General features: G+C 41.4%; 1 long non-coding RNA gene and 1 pseudogene across 2 annotated transcripts; both read left to right on the top strand.

Annotated features, from left to right (window-relative positions):
* Positions 1-650: 650 nt before the first annotated feature.
* LOC129527358 (uncharacterized) lies at positions 651-23,557 on the top strand. Of its 2 annotated transcripts, none has more exons than XR_010131446.1 (3): positions 651-784; positions 1,648-1,737; positions 22,495-23,557. It is a non-coding gene; the product is annotated as an uncharacterized lncRNA (long non-coding RNA). The 2 variants fall into 2 exon arrangements; XR_010131445.1 differs by having other exon boundaries at positions 1,648-1,775.
* On the top strand, positions 6,405-7,257 carry LOC134756378 (formin-2-like; annotated as a pseudogene).
* Positions 23,558-25,560: the final 2,003 nt, after the last annotated feature.

Here is a 25,560-nt window from a genome sequence, read left to right as displayed (position 1 = left end):
TGGATGTTTTCATTGTTCAACCTAAGTAGGTTGTATGCATCTAGGAATTTGCCAATTTCTACTAGGCTTTCCAATTTATTGGCATATAATAGCAAGTTACGATCCTTTGAATTTCTGAAGTATTAGTTGTAATGTCTCCCTTTTTTAATCTGTTGATTTTATTTATTTGAATCTTGTCTCTTTTTTCTTAGTTAGCCTGGTTAAAAGTTTGTCAATTTTGTTTTGCTTTCCAGAAAACCAACTTTTCATTTCATCTTGTGTGTTTTTCCTTTCAATTTTATTTCTGCTACGATCTTATTTATTTTTCTTATTTTTGGTTTAGTTTGTTCTTACTTTACTAGTTATTTAAGATGTATTGTTTATTTGAAGTTTTTCTTTTGTTTGGATGGTAGGCACTTATAGCTGTAAATCTCTGCCTTTGTACTGCTTTCTGCATAACAAGTTTTGGTATCCTGTGTTTTCGTTACCCTTTGTTTCATGAAATTTTTGAATTTCTGTCTTAGTATCTTCATTGACCCACTAGTCATTTATTCAGGAAGGTAGTGTTTAACTTCCATGTGATTGTATTGTTTCCAAAATTACTCTTCTTATTAATATCTAGTTTTATTCCTTTGTAGTCAAAGAAGATGGCCACAGAGACAGCAGTGTGGTCAGAGTGGTAGGAGCTGGCCATCGGCGAGAGCTGCTCCATGTCTGGCTGCTGGGTGCTAGAGCCTGTGGCCCACTGGCTTGCCTCACTGTGGTTGGTGGTGGCGGTGACAGAGACTGCAGCATGACCAGAGTGGTAGGACAGGGGCTATCCAGGGCTGCACCTTTCACAGTGTGGGGTGGGTTGGGGGTGCTATCCAGGGTGTCATTGCCTGCATTAGGGGTACTGGTTGGTAACACTCTACAGGGCTGCACTTCCCATGGCAGGGAGGGTGGGTTATGGGCACTTTCTGGGGCTGCAATGCCCATGGAGGAGGACAGGTTAGGGCACTATGAGGTATACGCTACTGGCGGCATTGGGGGATGGAGGTGGGGGGCGCTATTGAGGGCAGGACTAGCCGTGGAGCGGGGGCGAGTTCGGTGCTATCAGGGGCTGCACTGCTGGCAGTGGTCAGCAGAGTTGGCATCCAAGGAAGGAGTGGTTCTCCTCTCCCTGACTCCACACTCCAGAGGGCGACCCACTCTTGGTCATACTGGAATGCGGCAGGCACGCAGCGTTTGCGTGGGAATCCTGAGCACGGCAGAGCCCCCACACCCACCGTGGTTCTTGGGCCTGTGCACTCTGGGTCTGTGCCTCAGAGGCTGCCAGGCACCCCTGGGGACACCATGGGGGACAGGGCCCTGTGTGTGGAGGCATCTGGAACAGGAATTGGCACCTGGGTGCGGAGGGCTGGCTGGGTCTGAATTTTTCTGCTTCTCCTGCTCCCCGAGGAGTGCAGCCCCGGTGGGCCCAATGGTTCCTGTGGAGTGGGGAGCTGGGTGCTGTGGTGTCTCCAGCACCCACCCCAGACCCCAGTTCCCGGCCAGCTTGGGCCAAAAGGAGAGGCTGGACTTTGGAGGGTGGGTGTGAGTGCCTTTGCTGAAACTGGCCCCTGCCACCCAGTGGCCAGCATGACAAGTTGAGGCTCTAAGCCTTCCACCCCTCACATCTTCCTCTAGGCTTTTCTGGCTTTGCCCACCCAGCTGCTCCGTGCCAGGAGGAGGAGGAGACACCTAGAGCCTGCGACACCACGACTTGCCTCACTGCGGGTGGGTGGCAGCGACAGAGACTGCAGTGCGCCAGAGCGGTAGGAGAGCGGCCACGCTAGGAGGGCAGGTGGCTGCAGCCAGGGTTGGGGGTCAGGCTTACAGCGATGGACGGGCTGCAGCAGTGGCCAGGTGGTAGGAGCCTTGTAGGGCAGGCTGGTGCATTGGCAATGGGCCTGGCTTTGCCCTGCATTGCCCTGTACCTGCCCTACTGTTACATGGACTGTCTCGGCCCTGTCCTGCTCTGGTCCCATCCTGACCCTGTCTTGGCCCTGTGCTACCCTGTCCCTGCCCTGGTCTTGCCCTGGCACTGGCCCTGCCCTGAACCTGCACTGGCCTGACCTTGGCTCTGGCCCTGGCTCTGGCCCTACCCCTTGTCCTGACCCTGGTCATGTCATGGCACTGGCCCTGCCAGTGGTCATGGTCCTACTCCTGTTCTGGCCCTGACCTGGCCTTGGACATGTCCTGGTCTTGCTTTGGCCCATCCCTGCCCTGGCCCTACCATGGGCCTGCCTTTTCTGCCCTCTCCTGGCACTGACCTTGCCATGTCATGGCCCAGTGGTGCCATTGCCCTGCCTTACCCTGCACTGGTTGTGCCTCGGCCCCGCTTGGTGCTGGCCACTCCCTGGACCTGCCCAGACCCTGCCTCGACTTTTGCCCTGCCCTCACTACGGCCTAGCCCTGGCCGTAGCCCTGGTCCTGCCATATCCCTGGCCCTGCCCTTATCCGGGCCCTGCCCCTGCTGCTGCCCTGGCCCTGGCCTGGAACCTGGTCCTGTCAAGGACCTGCTCTGACTCTGCCATGGCCCTGGCCCTGCTCTGCCTTGTTCCTGGTCCTGACCCTTTCCTGGCTCTGCACTGGCCTTTCCCTGGCCCTGAGCTGGCAGTGGTCTGCCCCTGGTCTGGCCATCACCCTGCCCTGCTGTGCTCTGGATGTGTCATCACCCTGCCCTGGCCCTACTCTGCCTTTGACCCTGCCCTGGCCTTACCTTGGCCCTCACCCTAGTCTTCGCTAGGCCCTGCTCTGGAGCTGGCCCTAGCACAGACCTGGCCCTGACCCTGGCCCTGGTCTTTGTCCTGCCATAGCCCTGGCCCTGAAGTGGACTTGGAGGTGTCCTGGCCGCGGCGTAACATGGCTCTTTGTTGGCCTGTCCCTGCCCTGCCCCTACCATTGCCTTGCCCTGCTCTGCCCTGTCCCAGTACTGACCCGGCCATGCTATTTCCCTGCCCTACCCTGCCTTGGCTGTGCCCTGGCTCAGTTCTGGCCCTGGCCCCGGCCCTGCCCTGGACATGTTCTGACACTGCCTCAGCCTTGGCACTAGCCTGGCTCTTTCTTGGCATCAGTCCTGCTCTCTCTGTGGACCGGCTCTTGTCCTGTCCTCTACTGGCCATACCATGCCCTGCCCTGCCCTGCCCTGACTCAGCCCTGGCCCAGCCTTGGCCTTGGCATTGCCCCTGGTCCTGCCATATTTCTTGCCCTGTCCCTACCCTGGCCTTGGCCCTGACCCTTACCTTGCTCTGGCCCTGCCCTTGCCCTAACACAGCCCCTGGCCCTGTCATGGCCCTGCCCTGGACCTGTCCGGGCCCTGGCCCTTCCCTGCTTGAGACCTTGCCCTGGTTCTCCTCTGGCCCTGACCCTGAAATGCCTGGCCCTACCCTGGCCTTGCACTGCTCTGGCCCTTGCCCTGACTCTGGTCCTGTCACTGGCCTAGCCCCAGCCCTGTTGCTGGTCTTACCATGGCCCAGACCCTGCCTTGGCCCTGCCCTGACACTGTCCTGGACCCTGGCTGTGCCAAGATCCTGCACTGTCCTTGCCCTTGTTTTGCTCCTGCCCCAAACCTGGTCCTGCCCAGGCCCTGGCCCTGGCCCTCCCCTGGCTGTTCCCTGGCCCTGCCCAGGTCTTGGCACTGGCCTGGCCCTGCCCTGCCTTGGCCCTATGCTTTCCTGGCCCTGCCTTGACGGCCCTGGTCCTGCCTTGGCCCTAGCCTGGCTTTGACCCTGCCCTGGCCCTACCTTGGCCTTCATCCTAGCCTTACCTGTGCACTGTGTTGTACCTGGCCATAGCACAGACCTGGCTGTGGCCCTGGCCCTGCCATGGCCCTGCCCTAGACCCTAGCCCTGCCAGGTACCTGTCCTGGCCCTGCTCTGGGCCTGGCTTTGTCCCTGGTTCTTAGATGACCCTGGCCCTGCCCCTGCCCTTGTCCTTGCCCTGGCACTGGCCTTGGACATGTCCGTGGTCCTAACCCTGGCCCTGCCCTGGAGCTGCCACTGTCTTGGCCCTGCCCTGTCTCTGGCCCTGCCCCGGCCCTGGCCCTGCCCCAGCCCCAGCCATAGACCTGCCCTGGTTGGTCGTGCCCTACCTTAACCCTGTGCTAACCTGGACCTACTCCACCCTGCCCTGGCCCTGCCCTCCCTTTGGCCCTGCCCTGACCCTGCCTTGGCCCTCACACTGGCCCTAGCACATACCTGGTCCTATCTGCGGCGTTGGCCTGGCATTGACCCCTGCTCCTGCCATGGCCGTGGCACTGCCAATGACCCTGACAGCCCTGGCCCTGGCCCTGTCTTGGCCCTGGCCCTGAACTGGCCCTGCCCTGACCCTGGCCCGGAATTGGATTTGCAGGTGTCTTGTCCCTGATTTAACCTGGCCCTACCATGGCCCTGTCCCTCTCCTGGCTCTGTCCTGGTCTTGTGCTGACCCTGACCCAGACCTTGGCCCTGCCCCAGCCTTGTCCTTGACCTGGCCATGGCCCTGCCTCTGCCCTGGACCAGCGCTGTCACTGGCATGGACCCTGGCCCTGGCCCTTTGCTACTTAAGTCTATACCCTGTCCCAGCCCTGGTCCTGACCCTGTCCTGGCCCTAATTTGGCCTGGCTCTACCCTGGCATGCTATTCTGGCCCTAGCCCTGACCCTGTCTCTGTCCCTGTCCCTGTCCTGACCCTAGCCCCATTGCTGGTCCTGCCATGGCTCTTATCCTGACATTGCCCTTTCCTGGTCCTGGCCCTGGCCCTGTCCCAGCCCTGTTCTGGCCCTGGTCTGAACCCTGGCCCTGCAATGGACCCTCCTTGGTCCTACCCAGACCCTGGTTCTGGCCCTACCTCTGCCCTGGCCATACCTTTGCCCTGGCCTGGACCCCGGTACTGGTCCTTGTCCTGCCCCAGCCGTGGCCCTGGCCCCGCCCTGCCTGTGCCCTGTTCTATCCTGGGCTGGCCCTGCCATGGCCTGGTCTTGCCATTGCCCTGCCCTAGCCTGCCCTGCTTGTGCCCTAGATCTGCCCCGGCCTTTGCCCCTGTCTTGGTTCCAGCCTTGACTCAGCCCTGGACCTTCCCTGACCTTGCCTCAGCCCTGGCACTACCCTGGCCTTGGCTTGGCATTTGCCCTACTCTCTCTACGGCCTGGCTCTGGTCCTGCCCTGCTCTGCTCTTGTTCTGTCCTGGCACAGCCCTGGCCCTGCCGTATCACTGGCTCTGGTCCTGCCCTTATGCGGGCCTGCCCCTGCCCCTGCCTTGGCTTTGGCCTGGACCTTGGCCATACAGTGACCCTGCCATGACCCTTTCCTGGCCCTGCCCTGGAACTTGGCCCTGCCAAGGACTCGCCCTGGCTCTGTCATGGCCCTGGCCCTTTCCTGGATTTGGATGTGTCCTGTCCCTTATTTGCCCCGGCCCTTCCCTGGCTCTGCCATACCCCTTCTCTGGGGTAGGGCCAGGGTCAGGACCAGGGTAGGGCCATGGTAAGGCCTGAAGATGGGAAGGGCTGGGTCGGCGGCAGGACCAGGGAAGGGTCAGTGCCAGTGATGTGGTAGGACTAGGGGCAGAGCCGGCACTAGGGCTGAGCCGGGGCAGAGCAGGAGAGATTACATTAGGCTATTACATAAAATTTTTATTTTAGATTTTTAAGATAACTATAGTAGTGGTAATAATGTCTATACTATGTTGTTTGTAATAGTATTACTGTTTGCAGTAAATAATCACTAAATTTTAACTAATACTATCTTTGCTTCCAGTAGTGCTCTATGAGTACAATTTTATCAATATGTAAATATGTGAGGCGTTGATTCTCACAATAATTCTGTGTGCTAGGTACTTAAAGCATCCCCATTTTCCAAATGTAGGAAACAGGCATAAAGAAGTTAAATACTTGGCCAGATTACTCCTGTAATCCCAGCACTTTGGGAGGCCAAGGCAGGCAAATGGCTTGAGCTCAGGAGTTTGGAACCAGCCTGGGCAACATTGTGAAACCCCATCTCTACTAAAAATGCACAAAAAGAGCTGATTTAAGTTTCTTGTAGGATTCTGGTTATAAAACACTGGTCAAACACACAGGGCATGGATAGGGCAGGGCCAGGGACAAGGTCAGGTCAGGAAGGGGCCAGGGCCAAGGCAGGGCCAGAGCTGGACTTGGAGGTGTCCTGGTCTGATTTGCCCTGTCCCAACATTGGCCCAGCCCTGCTCTGGCACTTCCTGTCATGCCCTGTCCCTGGTCTGAGCATTGGCCCTGGCCCTGTCCTGCTTCTGGCCCTGCCCCAGAGTTGACCAGGCACTGCCATGGCCCAGTCGTGCATTGCCCTGCCCTCTTCTGCCCTGGTGCTGCCATGGCCCTGCTTGGGCCCTAGCTCTGCCTCGACTCTGTACCTGCCCTGACTCTGCTCAGCCCTGGATCTACACTGACTCTGCCTTGGTGTTGCCCTCCCATCTCTATGGCCTGGCTCTGGCCCTGCCTTGCACAGGCCATGCTCTGCCCTGCATGTCCCAGCCTGGGCCCAGCCCTTGCCCTACCATATTTCTGACCCCAGCCGTACCCTTGTTCTGGCCTTGACCCTGCCGTGGCACTCTCCTGGCCCTTCCTTGGTCCTGCCCTGCCCTTCCATGCCCTGGCCTTTCCCTCACCCTGCACTGGTCCTGCCCTGCCCTGGCAGTGCCTTGGCCCTGGCCCTGCCTTCTCCCTGGCCTTGCCCTTTCCCTGCCCTGGCCTGACCCCAGGCCTACCGAGTCCATGAAATGACCCTGGACCTGCCTTGCCATTATCTGTCCTGGCCCTGTATTGTCCCCACCATGCTCTGGTCCAGCACTTACCCTGGCCCTGTTGCTAGTCCTGCCACTGCTATGGCCCTGCCCTGTTTTTGGCCATGACCTGTGCTACCCTAGCCCTGCCCCGCCTTGGCCTTGGCCCTACCGTGGCCTTTTCCTACCCTGGCCTGGCCGTACACTGGCCATTTCTACCCTGGCCTTGCCCTTCCCTGGTCTTGCCCTGCCCTGGCCTTGCCCTGCCCTGGCCTTGGCTTTGCCTTATCCTGGTCCTGGTTCTGCCCTGGCCCTGCCCTTTCTCTGGATCCTCTCTGGTTCTGCCTTCTCCCTGGCCCTGCCCTTGCTCTGGCCCTGTTCCTGGCTCAGCCTTGACCCTGGCCCTGGCCCTGACAATCCCCAGGCCCCACACTGGCCATGCTTGGGCCTGGCCCCTCCTTTGGCCCTGCCCTGGCCCTGTGCTATCTTAGTACAGGGCCTTGACCTTGGCCCTGTGCTATCTTAGTCCTGCCCTGGCCATGAACTTGCCCTGGCCCTACCCTCACCCTACACTGGCCCTGCCCTACCCTGGCCTTGCCCTGACCTGGCCCTGCCTTTGGCATGCCCTGGCTCTGGTTCTGCCCTGGCCTTGCCCTTGCCCTGGACCCTCCCTGGCCATGTTTTTACTGTGGTCCTTCTCTGGTCTTGCCCTTGCCCTTTCCCCTTTCTGGTCCTGCCATGTTTCTGGCCCTGCCCTGTCCATGTCCTGGACCTGACTCTGGCCCTGGACCTCCCTGTCCCTGCCCTGCCATACCCTGGCCCGTTCCTTGCTCTACACTGACCCTGCCCTGCCTTGGCCCTGTGCTACCCTAGCCCTGCCCTGGCCTTCTGCTGGCCCTGATCCTGCCATGGCCCTGGCCCTGGTTCTGCCCTACTTCTGGCCCTGGCCTTGGTCCTCTTATGTCCCTGGCTGTGACCCTGCCCCTGGTTTTTCTCTGGCCATGACCCTGCTCTGGTTCTGTCCTATCCCTGGCCCTGTCTCAGTTCTGTCCTAGCCCTGGCCTTTCACAGTACTTTATGCTTAGTAAGGGCTCCATAGTGTCTGTGAGTTGAATGTTGTGTTCATAGTATCTGCCAAAACAGAAAGAAAAAAAACAAAATCTGAAGATGAGAAGTTAAAGCTTTGTATATAATATGCCTTGAAGTGTAAGTGCTTGTTATTAGTTGTATTACATGTAGGTCATGGTTTTGTACACATAACTGCAAGCCATTGATACTGATAAAAGAATATATGAATATATGAAAGAATATATAAACATAAGAACGTATGAGTATCTAATGACCTCTCCAAATTAATTTTTATTTGTAGCTCTATTAGATTTTTCTCAGTGTAACAAATGTTTATTCCTATGTAATTAAGGGCATATTTCCTGTACAGAATATTCATATTACTTAATTGAAAATTATATAATGCAAAAATATAATACTATTTTTAGGCCAGGCATGGTGGCTCATACCTGTAATCCCAACATTTTGAGAGGCCAAGTTTGGAGAACCATTTGAGTCCAGGAGTTGACCAGCCTGGGCAACATATTGAGACCTTTTCTTTATTAAGTAAATAAATAAGTAAATAAATAGGATGGGCACTGTGGCTCATATCTGTAATCCCAGCATTTTGGGTTGCGAAGGCAGGAGGACTGCTTGAGCCCAGGAGTTTGAGACCAGCCTGGGCAGCATCGCAAGACTCCATCTCTACAAATAATAAAATATTAACCAGGTGTGGTGGTGCGCACCTGGGGTCCCAGCTACCTGGGAGGCTAAGGTGGGAGGTTTGCTCGAGGCTGCAGTGAACTGTGAATGCACCACTGCATTCCAGCCTAGGCCACAGAACAGGACCTTGTCTACCAATAAATAAGTAAAAATATAAATAAAAATAAGTAAAAAGAAATATAAGTAAATATAAATATAAATACATATAAATATAAAAATGAATACATGAAAGCAAACAATTTTTAAATTTAACATCACTGAGGGCAACCTATCCATTTCATTTCATGATTCCATTACATCATTTCACTTAGATGAAATGATAAGATTACTTGAGATGAGATGAAATGATGAGATGAAATGATGAAATGCTGAGATGAAATGATGAGATGAAATTTTGAGATGAAATGGTGAGATGAAATGATGAGATAAAATGACAAAATTGAAAAGAAATTGAAAGGAGATGAGATGAGATGAAATGAGATGATGGATGAAATGATGAGATGAAACGAGATGAAATGAGAAGAAATGATGAGATGAAATGAAATAATGAAATGATATGAAATAATGAAATTGAGATGAGATGAGATATAATGAGATAAAATGATGAGATGAAATGAGATGAACGATAAGATGAAATGATGAAATAAGATGAGATGATAAGACGAAATGATGAGATGAAATGATGAGATGAAATGAGATGAAAAATGAGATGAAAAATGAGATGAAATAATGAAATGAGATGAAATGAAATGAAATAATGAAAGGAAATTATGAAATGTAATGATGAAATAATGAAATGGCAATGATGAGATGAGAAGAAATGAGATGAAATGAGATTAAATGATGAGATTAAATGATGAGATGAGATGTGATGAAATGAGATGAAATGATGTCATGATATGATGACATGAAATCAGATGAAATAATGAGATGAAATGAGATGAAACGATGAGATGAAATGATGAGATGAGATGAAATGAGATGAGATGAAATGTGATGAGATGAAATGACATAATGAAATGAAATGATGAAATGGAATAATGAAATGGAAATGACGAGATGAGATGCAATGAGTTGAAATGATGAGATGAAATGAGATGAAATGATGAGATGAAAAGATGAGATGAGACGAGATGTGGTGAAATGATGACATGAAATGACATAAAATGAGATGAAATAAGATGTAATGAATGAAATGAGATGAAATGATGAGATGAGATGAAAAGAAATGGTGAGATAAAGTGATGATATGAAATGATGATATGAAATGATGAGATGAAATGATGAGATGAATGATGAGATGAAATGATGAGATAAGAGGAGATGATGAGATGAAATGAGATGAAATGATGAGATGAACTGATGAGATGAGATGAAATGAAATGAAATAATGAAATAATGAGATGAAATGATATGAAATAATGAAATAAAATGAAATTGAAATGAAATTGAAATGAGATGAGATGAAATGATAAGATGAAATGATGAAATAAAATGATGAAATGATGAGATGTGATGAGATGAAATGATGAGATGATAAGATGAAATGAGCTGATGAGATGATGAGATGAAATGATGAGATGAAAAGATGAGATGAAATGAGATGAAATGAAATGATGAGATGAAATTAGATGAAATTAGATGAAATGTAATGAGATGAAATGAAATGACATAATGAAATGAAAAAATGAAATGAAATAATGAAATGAGGTGAAATTAAATGAGATGATGAAATTAAATGATGAAATGAAATAATGAAATGGAAATGAAATGGAAATGATGAGATGAGATGAAATGATGAGATGATGAGATGCAATGATGAGATGAAATGATGAAATGATGAGATGAGATGAGATGTAATGATGAGATGTAATGAAATGAAATAATGAAAGGAAATTGAATTGAGATGAGATGAGATGAAATGATGAGATAAAATGAGATGAAATAAGAAATGATGAGATGAAATGATGAAATGATGAGATGAGATGAAATGATGAGATGAAATGAGATTAAATGATGAGACTAAATGATGAGATGAGATGTGCTGAAATGAGATGAAATGATGACATGATATGATGACATGAAATCAGATGAAATGATGAGATGAAATGATGAGATGAGATGAGATGAAATGTGATGAGATGAAATGACATAATGAAATGAATGAAATGATGAAATGGAATAATGAAATGGAAATGATGAGATGAGATGCAATGAGTTGAAATGATGAGATGAAATGAGATGAAATGATGAGATGAAAAGATGAGATGAGATGTGATGAAATGATGACATGAAATGACATAAAATGAGATGAAATAAGATGTAATGATGAAATGAGATGAAATGATGAGATGAGTTGAAATGAAATGGTGAGATAAAGTGATGATATGAAATGATATGAAATGATGAGATGAATGATGAGATGAAATGATGAGATAAGAGGAGATGATGAGACGAAATGATGAGATGAAATGATGAGATGAAATGATGAGATGAAATGAAATGAAATAATGAAATAATGAGATGAAATGATCTGAAATAATGAAATAAAATGAAATTGAAATAAGATTGAAATGAGATGAGATGAAATAAGATGAAATGATGAAATAAAATGATGAAATGAGATGTGATGAGATGAAATGATGAGATGACGACATGAAATAATGAAATGAAATAATGAAATGAAATTGAAATGAGATGAGAAGATACGAGATGAGATGAAATGAGGAGATGAAATGATGAGATGAAATGATGAAACGATAAGATGAAATGAGTTAGTGAGATGATATGATATGATGAGATGAAAAGGTGAGATGAAATGAGATGAAATGAAATGATGAGATGAAATTAGATGAAATGAAATTAGATGAAATGTAATGAGATGAAATGACATAATGAAATGAAATAATGAAATGAGGTGAAATTAAATGAGATGATGAAATTAAATGATGAAATGAAATGGAAATGATGAGATGAGATGAAATGATGAGATGCAATGATGAGATGAAATGAAATGATGAGATGAGATGAGATGTAATGATGAGATGTAATGAAATGAGATGTAATGAGTGAGATGAAATGAAATAATGAAAGGAAATTGAATTGAGATGAGATGAGATGAAATGATGAGATAAAATGAGATGAAATAAGAAATGATGAGACGAAATGATGAGATGAGATGAAATGAGATGAAGTGAGATTAAATGATGAGATGAGATGTGATGAAATGAGATGAAATGATGACATGATATGATGACATGAAATCAGATGAAATAATGAGATGAAATGAGATGAAATGATGAGATGAGATGAAATGAGATGAGATGAAATGACATAATGAAATGAAATAATGAAATGAAATGATGAAATGGAATAATGAAATGGAAATGATGAGATGAGATGCAATGAGTTGAAATGATGAGATGAAATGAGATGAAATGATGAGATGAAATGAAATGAAATAATGAAATAATGAGATGAAATGATATGAAATGAAATAAAATGAAATTGAAATAAAATTGAAATGAGATGAGATGAAATGATTAGATGAAATGGTGAAATAAAATGATGAAATGAAGAGATGTGATGAGATGAAATGATTAGATGAAATGGTGAAATAAAATGATGAAATGAAGAGATGTGATGAGATGAAATGAGATGACATGACATGAAATAATGAAATGAAATTGAAAGGAGATGAGAAGATACGAGATGAGATGAAATGGTGAGATGAACTGATGAGATGAAATGAAATGAAATGAAATAATGAGATGAAATGATATGAAATAATGAAATAAAATGAAATTGAAATAAAATTGAAATGAGATGAGATGAAATGATAAGATGAAATGATGAAATAAAATGATGAAATGAGATGTGATGAGATGGAATGATGAGATGACATGACATGAAATAATGAAATGAAATAATGAAATGAAATTGAAATGAGATGAGAAGATACGAGATGAGATGAAATGATGAGATGAAATGATGAAACGATAAGATGAAATGAGTTGATGAGATGATGAGATGAAATGATGAGATGAAAAGATGAGATGAAATGATGAGATGAAATGAAATGATGAGATGAAATTAGATGAAATGAAATTAGATGAAACGTAATGAGATGAAATGACTTAATGAAATGAAAAAATGAAATAATGAAATGAGGTGAAATTAAATGATGATGAAAGTAAATGATGAAATGAAATGGAAATGATGAGATGAGATGAAATGATGAGATGCAATGATGAGATGAAATGAAATGATGAGATGAGATGAGATGTAATGATGAGATGTAATGAAATGAGATGAAATGAATGAGATGAAATGAAATAATGAAAGGAAATTGAATTGAGATGAGATGAGATGAAATGATGAGATAAAATGAGATGAAATAAATGATGAGACGAAATGATGAAATGATGAGATGAGATGAAATGATGAGGTGAAATGAGATTAAATGATGAGATTAAATGATGAGATGAGATGTGATGAAATGAGATGAAATGATGACATGATATGATGACATGAAATCAGATGAAATAATGAGATGAAATGAGATGAAATGATGAGATGAAATGAGAGGAGATGAAATGAGATGAGATGAAATGTGATGAGATGAAATGACATAATGAAGTGAAATAATGAAATGAAATGATGAAATGGAATAATGAAATGGAAATGATGAGATGAGATGCAATGAGTTGAAATGATGAGATGAAATGAGATGAAATGATGAGTTGAAAAGATGAGATGAGATGAGATGTGATGAAATGATGACATGAAATGACATAAAATGAGATGAAATAAGATGTAATGATGAAATGAGATGAAAGGATGAGGAGATGAAATGAAATGGTGAGATAAAATGATATGAAATGATATGAAATGATGAGATGAATGATGAGATGAAATGATGAGATAAGAGGAGATGATGAGACGAAATGATGAGATGAAATGATGAGATGAAATGAAATGAAATAATGAAATAATGAGATGAAATGATATGAAATAATGAAATAAAATGAAATTGAAATAAAATTGAAATGAGACGAGATGAAATGATAAGATGAAATGATGAAATAAAATGATGAATTTATGAGATGTGATGAGATGAAATGATGAGATGACACGACATGAAATAATGAAATGAAATAATGAAATTGAAATGAGATGAGAAGATATGAGATGAGATGAAATGATGAGATGAAATGATGAAATGATAAGATGAAATGAGTTGATGAGATGATGAGATGAAATGATGAGATGAAAAGATGAGATGAAATGAGATGAAATGAAATGATGGGATAAAATTAGATGAAATGTAATGAGATGAAATGAAATGACATAATGAAATGAAGAAATGAAATGAAATAATGAAATGAGGTGAAATTAAATGAGATGATGAAATTAAATGATGAAATGATGAGATGAGATGAAATGAGATGAATGATGAGATGCAATGATGAGATGAAATGATGAGATGAGTTGAGATGTAATGATGAGATGTAATGAAATGAGATGAAATAAGAAATGATGAGATGAAATGATGAAATGCTGAGGTGAGATGAGACGAAAGGAGATGAAATGATGAGATGAAATGAAAGGATGAGATGAAATGATGAGATGAGATGAAATGAGATGAGGTGAGATGAGATGAAATGAGATGAAATGAGATGAAATGATGAAATGATGAGATGAGTTGAGAAGAAATGATGAGATGAAATGAGGTAAGATGAGATGAAATGATGAGATGAGATGAAATGAAATAAAGTGAAATGAAATGAAATAATGAAATTGAGATGAGACGAAATGAGTTAAACTGATGAGATGAATTGATGAGAAGAAATGAGATGAAATGATGAAATGATGAAATGATGAGATGAGATGATGAGATGAAATGATGAGATGAAAAATGATGAGATAAAAATGATGAGATGAAATGATGAGATGAATTGAAATGAGATGAAATGAAATAATGAAATAATGAAATGAGATGAAATGAAATGAAATGATATTGAAATGAAATTGAAAGATGAGATGAGATGAAACGATGAAATGTTGAAATGATGAAATGAAGAGATGTGGTGAGATGAAATGATGAGCTGAAATGATGAGACAAAATGAAATGAAATGAGATTAAATGAGATGAAAAATGATGAGATGAAAAATGATGAGATGAAATGATGAGATGAAATGAGATGAGATGAATTGAGATGAGATGAGATGAAATAATGAAATTAGGTGAAATAATGAAATGAGATGAAATGAAATAATGAAATGAAATTGAAATGAGATGAGAAGAAATGATGAGATGAAATGTTAAAATGAAAGGAGGAAATGATGAGATGAGGAGATGAAATGATGAGATGAAATGAATTGAGATGAAATGATGAGATGAAAAATGATATGAAAAATGATGAGATGAAATGAGATGATATGAAGTGACATAATGAAATAAATGAAATTAGATGAAATTAAATGAAATAGTGAAATGAAATAATGAAAATGAAATGGAAATGAGATGAGATTTGATGAAATGATGAGATGATATGATGAGATAAAATGAGATGAAATGATGAGATGAAATGATGAAATGAGATGAAATGATGAGATGAAATGATGAGGTGAAGTGATACACTGTCACGTGTGTGTCTATTCTTTTTCCCAACCAACAAAAATTATAATTCATTTTAATTTTATTATTTAAGAATATTCTTAAGAGTTGAAGGAAAAATATCTACATTATGGGTTACAATGTAAGTATAAATAATACATAAATATATTAAAACTTACAAAGAATATGTTTTGGAATCAAATATACCATGCTTCTGTGATGACGGTTATTTCATGCTGGTTGTCACAATTTTACATGAAAAACTAATGAAAAAATGTTTTTAACTGTTTCTAAAGATAAGTTTCCAAAAGAGTTTTACATTCGAAATATGAAAAAGATGTCTTTGCGTTCCTTAATCTGATGAGATTTTCACACTCTGCACATGATAATTGTTAGATTTTTATTGTGTTGATAAATTGTATATCAAATAAAAAATGTTATTACCTCTTAAATTAGGATTTTTAGGTGATATAGGCAGAAAGGAAGGCAAGTTTTTATAACTTTGTCTAAATGAACTTTCTAAATGCCTGAGTATTAAAAGATAACGTCTATAAATCACAATGTATATATTACTGTATGACCTAGGACCAATCAAAACCGTTACCTCTGATAACATTATATTGTGCCCAATATAAAATAGATATAATAATACCTCAAACTTAAATCCAGGCATTGTCATTGAATATCTTAAGAATATGCAGCAAAGGTGCTTTTAAAAATACAAGCTAGTGATTGTACTAAATTTGTAAATCACATAGGATAGTGGGTCATTTTAAGAATATTAGTTATTTCAATCTATAAACGTGGATGTCTTTCCTTTTTTGTGTTTTCTTTAATTTCTTTCATTAATATTTGTCATTTTTGTTGTAGAAATCTTTTACTTCCTTGGTTAAATTTATTTCTAAGTACATTTTTGTAGCTATTGTAAAAGGAATTGCTTTCTTAATTTCTTGTTTCAGCTAGTTTACTATCAATATAGAGAAATGCTACTGATGTTTGTATGTTGATTTATATCCTGCAACTTTATTAATTTCATGTATCACCCTAAGAAGCTTTTGGTAGCATCTTATTTTTTTCCATGTATAAGATCACGTTGTCTTTAAACAAGGACAATTTGACTGTCTCCTTTCCAATTCAGATATCCTTTATTTCTTTCTCTCACCTAATTGTCCTGGCTAAGACTTTCACTATGTGAAATATGATTGGTGAAAATAGGCATCCTTTTCTTGTTACAGTAAAATCTTTTTCTTGTTCACGGTAAAATCTTTCACCTTTTCCACACTCAGTATGATCTTAGCTGTAGATTTGTCCTTTATGTCCTTCTGTGTTAAGGCATATATTTTCTATACTAAATTGTTAAGAGGTTTTTTGTCATGTAAGAATATTTAATTTTGCCAAATGCTTTTATTGTGTTTATTAATTTGATCATATGGTTTTCAGTATATATCCAAAGGAAAGAAAATCAGTATATCAAAGAGTTACCTGCACCTGCATGTTTATTACAACACTATTCACAATAGCCAAGATATGGAATCAACAAAAGTGTCCATCAACAGATGAATGGATAAAGAAATGTGACATACATATATAATGGAATATTATTTAGTCATAATAAAGAACAAAATCCTGTTATTTGTGGCAACAAGAATGCAAGTGGAGGGCATTATGTTAGGTGAAATAAGCCTGGCATAGAAACATAAACACCACATAACTACGTGTTCTCACTTATGTATGGAAGCTAAAATTTTTAATCTCGTAGAAGTAGATAGTAGAGTTTTGGTTACCATATCCTGGAAAGAGTAGGAGAAAGAAGAGTATAAGAAAAATGTGGTTAATACATACAAAATTATAGCTGGAGAGAAGGAAGAAGTTCTAGTTCTCTACAGCACTGTTGGGTGACTGTAGTTAACGGGAATTTATTGTGTGTTTTCAAATAACTAAAATAAAAGATTTTGAATATTCTCACTGCAAAGAAATAATACATGATTTAGGTAATGGATATGATAATGACTGTGACTTGATCTTTATGCATTGCATAAATATATCAAAATATCACTCTGTACCCCATAACATGTACATTTATTATATGTCAAAGTAAATTTAAAAGAGAAAAAATTAGGTAAAGGTAAATGTACAGAATTTAATTGCTTTTTCTTCTATAAAACCCAAGAGTCAGTACCAAGAAGAGTCCATTTATTAGTTTTCTAAAATAAAAAAAATCAAAGTCGCCAAAAAAGAGCAATATCCAAGAAAACATTGAAAATGAAACACAACATTTAGTAAGAATAGAAAACTTGGGCACTGCATCACCCTGTTCCTAGATACCGATTTACTGATAGCAATTTAAATAGAATTGTATTCTATCTAATTCGTTTATACTCCCAGAGTTCGAAATTACATTTTACCTACAATAAATGAGATAACACTTGCAAATTATATGGTACTCTGCCTAACACACGTTAATAACTCAATACATGTTAGCAATAAACTTTTAGTATAGTAGTCAAAGTATTAATTTCTCACATTGCAAAGTTCCTTCAAAGACATGAATACAACCTTTCTAATGACTCCTTGTTCATCAAGATACCTCTTCAAATTATTCTATTTGTTTCATTCAGTATATTATCTGTGTATACCGATATGATATTACACTCTTTTTTTTTTTTTTGAGATGGAATCTCATTCTGTTACTGATGCTGGAGTGAGGTGGCATGATCTCGATTCGCTGCAACCTCCACCTCCCAGGTTCAAGTGATTCTCCTGTCTCAGCCCCCCAAGTAGCTAGGACTACAGGTGCACACCACCATGCCTGGCTAATTTTTGTATTTTTAGTACAGTCAGAGTTTCACCCTGTTGTCCAGGCTGGTCTCGAACTCCTGACCTCAGGTGATCCACCCACCATGGTCTCCCAAAGCGCTGGGATTACAGGCAAAAGCCACCGCACCCAGCCTGATATTGCACTCTTGGATTTTGAACACTGAATATCTTTTTGAAAGATTACACCTCTTTACCTCTGTGCTTCAGAAATTATTTTCCTTCAAGTGTTCTAAGAGTCTAATGAAGAATGAAGTCATGTTTTATCACTTTTGTCCTTAAAGATTTCAGACATGCTGAAACTGATTGAAGTATCATTTGCTACCAGATGGATTAATTATCTCTAGTTGTAGGAGTGGATACATCTTTAATGGTATATTTTGGGTTATTGTCTTATTTTTGATGCAGTGTTCTATAAATAATTTATTAAACCTGGCATCCTTGGGTGAGCATGGATTTTTCAACTTTAGTGTTATATTGTGTTTGCTTTCAAAAACTGCTTTTGAGGCCGGGTATGGTGGCTCTTGCCCATACCCAGCACTTTGGGAGGCCAAGGTGGGCGGATTACCTCAGGTCAGGAGTTCAAGACCAGCCTGGTCAACATGGCAAAACCATGTCTCTACTGAAAACACAAAATTAGCCAGGCATGGTGGTACATGCTTGTAGTCCTAACCACTCAGGAGGCTGAGGCAAGAGAATCACCTGAACCTGGGAGGCAAAGGTTGCTAGGTTGCTGTGAGCCAAGTTCACACCATTGCACTCCAGCCTGGGTGAAAAGAGCAAAATTCTGTCTCAAAAAAAAAAAAAACCCCACCAAAAACTGCTTTTGAATGGAGTTGTACATACAATCTTTATGAAAAAAAATTATCAAGTGCATAAGTTCATAATAGAAAAACCAATAATACTCCAGGCACAAGTTAGTACTAAAAAAGTTATGTTGAATATTCTCTAATACAACATGCTTTTTCCCTTCATGAACGATTTGTGTTTTACTGAGAAGAGTCATTGTTTATGGTAGACATTAGACTACAGATGAATATGTACTTTAAACACTCTTAGTTGCTTTCTTAATTTTATATCTGCTGCTTTATGCTTCTGTTTATTTTCATTCTTTCCAATGTCCACATTCTAGTAAATTTGAATATTTTAATCCAAGTTTATATACTATTTAATATTGCTTGTATAGTGTAGTATTTTTAGGACTCAAAAAGGTTTACAGAAAGAAGAAAAAGATCAACATGTTATTAATCATTTAAAGATCATTTAAAAATCTTTGACCTTTATATTTTAATGAATAAAATGTTGGTAGTTATTAGTATAAAATAATTTATGTCTTTTGGACTTAGCATCCAGTATTTCTTTTTTAATAAAGAAAATAATTATTCTCTTGCAATATACTATGTTTATCTGGGTTTTGAAAAATGATGTTTCCTAATATGAGAAAGCCATTTACATTTTTAAATCTACAAAGGCAAATGGAATGGTACTAAATTATTTACATAATAATGTTCAGATGGTGGCCCTTATAACATTCTTTCTATACTTCCTACAGAGTTGGGGATATGCAATCCTAGAATATTTCTGGGAGCTAGTCCTTTAGCTTGATGAATGAAACAAGACTTTTAAATAAAATTAAACTTTCAAATTATCCAGGTAATGGGCCTGTCTTTTAATTCAACGGATATGGAGCATAATGAATTATCCCCTGTTCATTGGGTAATAAGTTCTCATTCTTAACTTCTAATACTCAAAATGTCCTTTAATTTTTAATTTTCAATAGTCATATCATTATCCCTAGGTATTTTAGCTTCTATCTTAAATTCTAAGATAATTTTGAAACAGGAGAAAGTATTCTTTATTACTATATGTATTAAACATCATGGTTTTCAAATTTAACTGCAAATGTATCTTTTCATTGCTTCTTGGTGACGCCCTTCACCCTATCCATATTGTCACTACCAAGTGGTGATTACTTTTCAGGTTCACATACTTGTTCTTTAGAAAAATCTTCTCTGTGCCTTATAAAGAATATGATTGTTGGCATTCAAAAGCCAGCGAAGTATACATTATTAGCCTGTTGCCTAACTCATTTCTTTAAGAAACTACACTAATTACCCACATACTTATGTTTTTATTTCCTCATTATTTCTGGAGAAAACAAATACTGCTAACATGATATTTGTAAGAGAGAAAAAAGTCTTTTCTTGAAAAGTGCTGTCATTGTAGTACTAACTTATAGTATCAACTTCTTTATCAACTCCTTATACACTTTTTATTCTGAGAGAAATAAAAAAGCTAAAAGTGAAATGACTTTTTTTACTCTCCATATTATAAGCACCCATCTTGGTGATTTAGGGTCTTTATAGTTAGGGTAAGTTGTGTCATACCGAGGTTACAAAATAATAAGTATTTTGTCTCTTTGGGCCTTTCCTTATTCAGTAATACTGTCAGTTTGGCTTTTTTTCTAGGTCAACTTATTGATCTCAGTATTCTGAAATAATATGTTTACTATCTTTTGATAAGCATTTAAAATATTAGATTTGTTGTTACTCTTCTGCCTTCATTGGGCTGGAAGAATAATTGTTTCTCTCACTCCACAAAAGCCAAGTTGCAGAGAAAAACACATAGACATTCAACTGCAAAGCAGAGAATCTTGACTATTTCCTGCAATTTTAAAGTGTATATTGAATAAAACCATCTTTTTATTTTCTTTTTTGCTCACTGGCAAATATTAACAACATCAAGTGTGTTACTATAATGTTATCTAGTTAAAAATCTCAAAAAGTGTTCATAATTACCATTTAAAAATATATAAATAGGTGACCTAATGTTAATTTTTATTGTCTGAGACCATGTCTGTTATTTCCCTCTTTAAATTCAGTTAGTAATGCAGAACCTAGCACTTAGTGGATACTCAAAAATTATTTGCTGGATAAAAAAAGGTTAAACGTGTAATATATACAAAATGTACTAGAAAAAAATGCACCGAACAATTTTGTTATTGCAGTTTAATGTAGAATATTGCCTTCAAAAGATAATATAGTTTTCAGGTGTCTACAGTGATTTTGTAATATTTGTGCACATATAAAATAATATTTCCAAAAATGTAATCCAGTGAGGAAATACACTTTCTAAATTCTAGATTTATAATTTAGGGTTTAAATTATAAAATCATTAAGACACAAGTGAAATATAGTCAAATATCACCTTGGAAAAAAATTAAGTGGCCTCTAAAGTGAGGTATTCATATATGTAATTTTACAATCCTCTAGTGATAGAATTAATCAAATACACCACCAAATTGATTAATTCCTACAGTGTTAAAAGAGAAGCACTAATAATGCCAGTGACCATGTAACATGGATTAAGCTACAAGTCATAGAAATGTGATGAGAAGCCTCAGCGCTGTAAAAGAGAGGGTGGAGGAAAGCTTTTCCTCTCTCGAATGAGATTTGCCAAGTATACTTCTTGAAGAATAGGAAGTTGAAGTGTTCAGGACTTTTATGTCTATTCTACTTTGGCTTAGTTTACATGATTCTTAGTTTATTAGCCTAGAAATGGCCAAGAAAACTTAAGGCTCAATAATTAGTTATAAATATGAAATATCCCCAATTTTTAAGATAAAAACAACTTACAAGTGTATTTGTCTGTAAAAATTGTGTATATTTTTACAGAACATCTATTTCTTTTTTTTTATACTTTAAATTCTAGGGTACACATGCACAATGTGCAGGTTTGTTGCATATGAATACATGTGCCATGTTGGTGTGCTGCACCCATTAACTCATCATTTATATTAGGCATATCTCCTAATGCTATCCCTCCCCCCTCCCCCCGCCCCACAACAGGCCCTGGTGTGTGATGTTCCCCTTCCTGTGTCCAAGTGTTCTCATTGTTCAATTCCCATCTATGAGTGAGAACATGCGGTGTTTGGTTTTTTGTCCTTGTGATAGTTTGCTAAGAATGATGGTTTCCAGCTTCATCCATGTCCCTACAAAGGATATGAACTCATCATTTTTTATGGCTGCATAGTATTCCATGGTGTATATGTGCCACATTTTCTTAATCCAGTCTATCGTTTTTGGACATTTGGGTTTGTTCCAAGTCTTTGCTATTGTGAGTAGTGCCACAATAAACATACGTGTGCATGTGTCTTTATAGCAGCATGATTTATAATCCTTTGGGTATATACCCAGTAGTGGGATGGCTGGGTCAAATGGTATTTCTAGTTCTAGATCCCTGAGGAATGGCCACACTGTCTTCCACAATGGTTGAACTAGTTTACAGTCCCACCAACAGTGTGAAAGTGTTCCTATTTCTCCACATCCTGGGCAGCACCTGTTGTTTCCTGACTTTTTAATGATCACCATTCTAACTGGTGTGAGATGGTATCTCATTGTGGTTTTGATTTGCATTTCTCTGATGGGTCTATTTATTTAAAACAAAGGGAGGGAAGTCTCATTTACATTAGTATTTTTCATAGCCTTTTGAACTTTGCAATTTCTATGTTTCAGAACCTATTTCTTACAGTTTTTCTATGCTAAACTCTGTCCTGGTCAGTTCTAGAGTGTATGAAGAACCAAATGATGTAACTGTATGCGACCTGGCTGTAGTGGAACAAATTTGACTCTTAAGTATGCAGGCTCTAATTTTCCTGTGTGGTTTCGGTAAGTATTCCTTACACAGGTTTTTTCTTTGAAAATCTGGGATTGAGAGGTTGATGAATGAAAATTAATCCTTTCACTTTGTTGTGTATAGGTTTGCAATAATTAGGTCAGAGTGGAGTTTTAAGGTCATGGAGGGGGCTGATGACTTACAAATAATGGGCTCTGATTGGGCAACTACTCATCTGAGTTCCTTCCACTTGACCTAATTAAGCTTGTGAAATTTACACTAAGCCATGAGCTCATCTTTAAAAAGTTTTATTAAAAGATTTTCAGCTGTTCCAAATAGGACTTATTGGTGGAATGTGTTTTAAAGGATCATATCAGATGAATGAAAGATATTTGATCCTTTGTTTCCTTAATAATAAAATGATGGTTTGGAAAAATAGGCTAGAGTCTAACCACAGTGCTATTATTAGGCTTTCTTGTTAAACATAGGTCTAAGCCTAAGTATGTCAATACAACAAATACTTACTGTTTCATTTCTAGTAATAAAAAAATAAAGTCTTTCTGGCATAAGGATGATTTTCATCTGGTTATTTTGAAACATTTTTGTAAAATAAATTTCCATCTATAAAGAACATTTTTAATTTGTAAGGAGGGGTATGTCTCTGTGCACTGGAAGAGAGGGAGGACTAAATCACTGGGAAGTCTTATGATAAAGAAGCCATTGGCTTAAATCAGCAAAGCAAGCCATCCCTTGGTTTAAGGTGTTTTTCCTGGCCATCCTGTCTTGACTAGAACTTTACCTACACCTTCCTTTTTGGTTTAGGCAAATTATAATATCTAAACCTGAAGTCTCAGCTCTGTGTCTTTGAGATATAAATGTTCTACCACGTCTTCTCTGGAACCTGATAACTATCTATCTCTTTAAAATGCAAGTCTAGGGAGATGACTCATCAGAAAAAGAAGAAAAAAGGGGTATTTGGAAATTGTGCAAATTAAAGCAGCCCCTGATGCCAAAGTCTACACATTCCTGAGTGAGTCAGTTCTGGTCAGTTCTAGCTGGATCAAGAGAGCTCTGCTGGGCAAGCCTGAAGAGCACCTGGATGGCAGACACCTGAGGAGCCAGGTGCCTGAAACTTCCTCCACCTGCTTGAGGAGCGCTAAAGCCCAGGTGCTGGCTGGACAACCCCTTCTGGTTGCCTAAGCAGGTGGCAGAAGAAGGAAACAAGGTCAGAGGCAGAGTGTTGAACCCTGCCTCCCAGGTGGGTGGAAGATGCCTGTCGCCAAACTAGGGCCCAGCTTGCCGGGTGAGATGGGCGAACTGGTGATCCCCCGAGAGAGTGGACGTCAGAACTACATGGTCCTGGACCTCACCTCGGCCAGCGAAGGAGAGAGAGGGTTAATGTTAACTGCACGAGGCCCACTCTAGCCTTAAATTCTGAAATTCAAACCCTTCCCTTGGAGACAAAACAAACATGACAAGGAATTCTGACATCAGGGGACAAGAATCACAAGTTCCCTAGTGGGAGACTGAGGAGGCAGTGTCCTTCCTGCCCTTGGTCTACTGGCTGAGAACCTTCCTCAGCCTGACCTTTCCACATTGCACTTCCAGCTCTGTTTGTAATTTTCCTCCTTTAGTGCTGAGGGAATCCCAGTGTTCGATCCTGAAATCTATAGGTTCCTAATGGGTGGTTAAAAAAAACCTCAGCGAGAGAAGCAGAAAATGTTTCCTCTTCCTGAAAAACTGTAGAAAGGCAGGCACCATTCTGGGTGAGGACACGGTCCTTGCAAATGTCTTTGTGTTTTGTTTTGTTTTGTTTTTATTTTGAGATGAAGTTTTGCTCTTGTTGCCCAGACTGGAGTGCAGTGGTGTGATCTCTGCTCATTGCAACCTCCGCCTCCTGGGTTCAAGCAATTCTCCTACCTCAGCCTCCTGAGTAGCTGGAATTACAGGCACCTGACACCACACCTGGCTAATTTTTTGTATTTTTAGTAGAGATGGGGTTTTGCCATGTTGGCCATGTTGGTCTCTAACTCCTGACCTCAAGTGAGCCACCCGCTTCTGCCTCCCAAAGTGCTGGGATTACAGGAGTGAGCCACCGTGTCCCACTGTGAGTGAGTGAGCCACTGCAAAAGTCTTTAAAGACAGCATGTTTCAGAGGCTGTGACGGTGCCCTGTGAACATGCCAAATCTCGCAGTCCCGGGAGCTCTGAGGAGCAGGCCCAGCTCCTTGCCAGGCTGATGGTACTGAAACTCTGCTCTCCAAGACATAACCTGATGGCCGTGCACGATTTCTTAATTGACTGTGGACCGTGAGAGTCTGCATCTCATTTTAATTAAGACAGGAAAAGAAAGAACAAAAGAGCAACTCCCAGGTTATAGAGAGACTGGATTTTAGTATAATATTCAAGTGTAGCATTGCTAATAATAACAAACCTTTCCCCTCCCAAACGGTAAATACTTGCACTGCCTATTATACAAAAATTCAACCATCCTCTCTGTTCCCCCGATATCTCCTCCCCAGTGACCCCCCTCTCATGCGGCCTCATGAGCCTGGCCAGTGGTGAATGGCACTTTCATGGGCATGAGACTCCACGTGAGTGGGACTCAGCTGGGACCCCTCTCCACGTGGGAGCTGGAGAAGCCACCCTAGTACCAGCTTAAAGTGCCCGTGATGTCCCTGCTGCTGAGGTAGGGGCCGCCTCTGAGCTGGTCTCGGGGTGTGAGCTGCTGCTGGTAGTGGGCTCTGCCCTGAGGGCCTGGTGGCTGGTCGGAAGGGCAGGCACACATGGGTGACTCCCCAGGATCTCAGGCCACCTCCCCACCACAGTCCTGCACTGTGTGCTCCAGGCATGTGCTGAGTGCCTGGTCAATCACCAGTGCCCTATTGATCCCCGTCTCCAGAGAGATCACTTAGCGTCACTCCACAGAGGGGGAAACTGAGGCCCAGAGAAGTAAGGTGACTCTCCCCAGTCACAGGTTTGGTCAGCAGTAGGATGGGAGGCTAGTCCCTTG

The sequence above is a fragment of the Gorilla gorilla genome, chromosome 18 (genome assembly GCF_029281585.2).
Source record: "Gorilla gorilla gorilla isolate KB3781 chromosome 18, NHGRI_mGorGor1-v2.1_pri, whole genome shotgun sequence".
Lineage (NCBI taxonomy): Eukaryota > Metazoa > Chordata > Mammalia > Primates > Hominidae > Gorilla > Gorilla gorilla.
Note: the sequence above shows the minus strand (reverse complement) of the source record. Positions and strands in the feature narration are given on the sequence as shown.